Here is a 5,157-nt window from a genome sequence, read left to right on the forward strand (position 1 = left end):
ATAAGGAGGGGTGGTACATATACTTTGTTATCCTTCACATCTTCCTTATCTTTAGCTTCTTCATCTTTTTGTTTCTCAGGATCTACTCGTTCCTCTACTTGTTTCTCAGATGTAGTCACAACATTTTTCTGTGGGGGTTTTGGTTTATTCAACATAGGGTTTACATGTTCATCATAAGTGGTTTCACTCCGTAGGGCAATAGCGTTAGCGTGCCCCTTGGGGTTAGGTTGAGGTTGTCCAGGAAATTGTCCTCCTGGCATAACTTGAGAAGCTTGTTATTGTGCCACTTAAGAGATTTGGGTTTCAAGCATCTTATTATAGGTAATCACATAATCGACCTTGGTGCCTAATTGTTAATCAATCCATATATATGAATGTTCTGGTTCATGAATTATTTGTTTTGTTGAGTTTGGCCTGTAATGAAGCTCTCCATGATTTTCTCAAGATTTGATTTCTGAGGAGCAACTTGCATAGGTTGGTTCGGTCTTCTGGCTTGGAAACCTGGTGGTCTTTGAGGTGTAGAGTTATGAGTAGGGTTGTTATTCTTATAGGAAAAGTTAGGGTGATTCCTCCATCCAGGGTTATAAGTGTTTGAATAAGGGCTTCCTTGGGCATAATTGACCTGATCTGGGTTTGATTCAGCTAAAAGATTGCATTCAACTGTGTTGTGTCCTTGGGTTCCACAGATTTTGCATTCGTGTTGAATTGCAGCTACGGTAGTTGTAGGGTTAACAGATAAACTTTCGACTTTTTGGGCTATGGAGTCCATTTTGGCATTCATATGATCTAGACAACTAACTTCGTAAATACCTTCTTTGGTTTCTTTCTTTTCTACTGATGCTCGTTCCGTTCGCTATTGGTAATGGTTTTATTCCATATCTTCAATGAGAGCGCAAGCTTCGGGGTATGGTTTGTTCATCAGCGCACCACCGACGACAACGTCGATGGTCATCTTTGTGTTATAGATAAGTCTGTTATAAAAGGTATTAATAATAAGCCATTGTTCTAACCCATGGTGTGGACAAGCTCTTAATAGTTCTTTATATCTCTCCCAAGCGTCGAAAAGTGATTCTCCATCTTATTGAATGAATCTAGTTATTTGGTTTCGTAGGACAGCGATCTTACTCGGTGGAAAGTATCTAGCAAGGAATACTTTCTTTAGGTCATTCCAAGTGGTTATTGAATCTGCTGGAAGGGAATCTAACCATGATAGTGCTCTATTTATAAGGGAAAAGGGAAATAGTCTTAGACGTATCGCCTCAGGAGAAACACGATTGGTTTTTAAGGTATCAACTAATTGGATGAAAACTTTTAAATATTGGTTCGGGTTCTCAGTAGGGAGACTTGTGAACTGGTTTTGTTGCACTATTTGCAACAAAGATGGTTTTAATTCAAAGTTATTAGCTGGAATAGTGGGGTTTACAATACTAGAATGGGTTCTTCGTTAGAAGGTAGGGCGAAGTCTTTAAGAGGTCTTTGGTTTTGTTCTTCGGTCATTGCTCTTCTAATCTTTTGGAGCAAAAGACGAGGGTGAGCATATCTTTCGGGTTCTTCTATTGGATCTACTAAATTTCTGGTACCATGAGTTCTTCGCACTGATCAGCATAAAGGGGTGCCTTAATCTAGACAATGTAACAATATGGTATGAAATTTGAAGTAATTGGTTCCCGGCAAATGCGCCAAAAACTTGATGCGTGCTTTCTACAAGTATATAGGATACATCAAAGTAATATAAAACATTATCGATCTCACAAAGACCAATATCAATCTATCGATTACTATCGTGACAATGTTTATCTAAGGCTAATCAAATAGGTGTATAGAGTGCACATGAATTAACAATAGTGAAGATGAATTCAGAGAAAATGATACTGGAATGTAATTCATATCGATTAAACAATACTCCTATTATTTCTAAATAAAATTACTTATGGGGCAATATTTTCTTCCTTGAAAAAGAGTTAATTAAAAAGGAACAGTCGCGTTAGCGTAATCGGAATCGGACCTAACCTCTAATCTATACCATCCGCTCATGCTGCACCGGTCGCGTACTGTGTTAAAGTGAAAAAATCATTTTTTTTATATAATCACCTCTAAGGCTCAGTTGAAAGTGCTTTTGATTGGAAACTTTTAACATGAAAGGGTTTTCGGCATATGCTCAGCCAACCGGATCCTAAACCTATAAACGCGTCCAAAAATAGTTTCTAATAATATTAAAATCTCCTAATTAGTTTAACAAATCGCTTTCTCTGTTTTTATCAATTAAAAACTAACCAAGTTTTATCTTAAATGTCGGACGACTTTCAATCTTATCCGACTTAATCATTGATCTACTTTCGTAGTATCCGATCAAATTAAACACATAAAACTTGTATTAAAATCAAAATAGCCCCTAAAGTATTCCTACAGATGCAACATGCGGATAACAGTCAAAACGAAGGTCCTCACACTCCAACACTAAGTATTTAGTTGGACATAGTTACGTTAAACAACATAGCATATAATATTTTCTCAACCTCTTTCAATGATGATAGATCTATGAAAAATATTCTCATTAATTTATTAATTGATTTGAGATTTTAGTTCAATTAGGTTATTTTTATGCATTTTTAATTGATTAAAAATACTTTCTGACTTTTAAAAATGATGAAAGTTTTTGTCAAACTTTGTTTGACCTTGTTGAACTTGGGATAATTCACTTGGACTTTTCAAAGTTGATTTGAAGTGAGTTTGAAGTTTGACCTTTCTTTATTATTTTAATTCAAGTTTTATTTTAATATTGAAAAATACCAAAAATATTTTATTTGTTTCTTGACTTCTAATCTTCATTTTTCTTCTATTTTTTGTTTGACCTTGATCTTCTCTATCTTTGGTCAATGCTTGTTGATTATCTCATTCCATTTCCATTAATGTACTTTAATATTCATCTTCTTCTTCTTTTTTTTTTGATCAATGAGTTAAAGATTGATGGTTAGCATTGATACATGGAGGCTTAACCTTCCTTGATTCAAATCTAATTCATCTTGATCATGGATCAAGTGAATGGCTTTGCATTAAGGATAGGTTGCTTCCTAATCATGCAAAGAACCTAAATCAATACAAGATCATTTCTCATCTTCTTTTTGGCATGGCAAGTTGTTGGAGTTTGATTCACTAATCAAGACCTCTAACTTGTGTTGTTGCCTACATTATTATTGACCGGCCTCAGATAGTTGTGACTTCTACATAAGTCCAATTACGATTGCTTAACATAGCGCTAAATTTACCTTATGGCACACTAACTATTAACACTAACCATTAACTATTAGCATTTACTTCTTGCTCTTAACATTTATGCAATTTACTATTCTTGTACATATTATTCATTTGCTTTTCCCCCTTTGCTCATTTGAGCACATGTTTATGTTAATGCAATTTGCCTTTTGCTCACTTGAGCACATAATTGTGTATATATTATTGTGCTTGTGTTTTATTTTGATTGTTGTGGACCAAATGCAAATAAATGGACAAATGGACTTAGTTTCTAGGACTTTCCCTATGCAAATTGGAGTAAAAGGACCTTAATGTTGAAGATGGATTAGAAGGACCGAACCTTTAAACTCACTCTTGTCCATTCTTGATTTACTTCATGGAACTTTTGATGTGTGTGCTTTTGTGCTAGGGACTTCTATGAGAGCTCAAATTGAAGAACCATTGCCATGTTCATCCAAAGTGAAAGATACAAGATACATTGAGGATCTCCTGAAGAGCTTAATTGATTGTTGATTGCTTGAGCTTACTATCATTTTGCTTGCATATTCCAAAGGCTGGGAGATACTTGGATCATCAATATGATCTCAAGAGAGGAACTCCATGCGTGGTCGTGTTTCTTATCCCTCATCTCTTGTATGATTAGGACTTTAGCCATTCTTCTTCTTCCCTCCACTCTAACCCAAGCCAAAACTTTTGTGCGAACATTTAACATTTGTTTTCAAACATTAGAAACCTAAGCCTTATGCTTTTGATTTTCAAACTTTCTTTTCATAACACTTATTTTGAATTAAATCTTTAAATCAACTTTGACCATATTTTGTAAATACTTTTCATTGGTAAATACCACTCATTCAAATACCTTTTTTTTTTCGTGGTTTCAATGGCCACCCTCTTAATCAAATTTTTCATAACCTTTAGCTATTAGGTTTGAGTTATCCTTGAGGTAGATGTAATACTCACCTATATCCTTAGTGATGGACAATGAGTTTTCCATGCTTATTATAGGGTTAACCCCTCACTAGCATGTTGAAGCTATCCTCACATGGTGGATTTGTGGTTTTAGGTTGAGTTTTCTCCCTTGGATAACAAAAGACCTTAAGGCTTTTGGACTAATTAATTCACCAACTCATTTTGAGATTTTTACCCCGAGCTACGAGGTTTTGATCCTAATCTTTTTTAAGATGGTACGTAGGCAATGGGTTTATCCATCCAAACACAAAATGTAAATAACTTGTATATTCTCTTCTCATCTCTTCAATCATGTTTGCACAAACAAATTTTCACAAAAAATACCAACCTTACAACAAATGTGAAAAGGGCTCCCTAGGAGTACCTAGGATGTTTTGGGTGCTTAAAACCTTCCCATTGCATAACCAACCCCCTTACCCCGATCTATGACATTTTTACTAGTTTTTGATTCAATAAAACTTTTAGGTTTTTGTTCGCTTTCTAACCATTCCTTTGGATAAATAGAAGTGCGGTGGCGACTCGACTTGTATGATTTACCTTGGATTTAGTCAATATCTCTAATGGTAACGAATACCCCGCTACAATATTGACGATGACTTGAGCCATCCCGTGACCTTTGTATGGTGTGACTTGCTTGATCCTTGAGTGTGTTTGTTGTATCCATGCATTCATCTGCATTCATGTCATCGACAATAAGATTTTACAAGGAACTTAAAAGGTCTATTTGCAAATTTTCAAACATGGATAAGCAAAGAAGGAATACGAAGAAGTATAGTTTCAGACAACCTGACTTGAAAGAGTTAAGGCGTCTGACATCTTATGTATTAGAGCCTTTGGAGTTCAAATCTCGCCATGGGAAGCTTCTAGCTATTCTTTCTACCAAGGTGGATGAGGGTCTGATGAGTGTGTTGGTACAGTTCTACGATCCTTTGTATC

At 35.5% G+C, this 5,157-nt stretch overlaps 1 non-coding gene across 1 annotated transcript; it reads left to right on the forward strand.

Annotated features, from left to right (window-relative positions):
* The first annotated feature begins 1,007 nt into the window (after positions 1-1,007).
* LOC127116622 (small nucleolar RNA R71) lies at positions 1,008-1,114 on the forward strand. The gene has a single exon (XR_007801434.1). It is a non-coding gene; the product is annotated as a small nucleolar RNA R71 (small nucleolar RNA).
* The last annotated feature ends 4,043 nt before the right edge of the window (positions 1,115-5,157 follow it).

Source organism: Lathyrus oleraceus, chromosome 1, assembly GCF_024323335.1.
Source record: "Lathyrus oleraceus cultivar Zhongwan6 chromosome 1, CAAS_Psat_ZW6_1.0, whole genome shotgun sequence".
Classification (NCBI taxonomy): domain Eukaryota; kingdom Viridiplantae; phylum Streptophyta; class Magnoliopsida; order Fabales; family Fabaceae; genus Lathyrus; species Lathyrus oleraceus.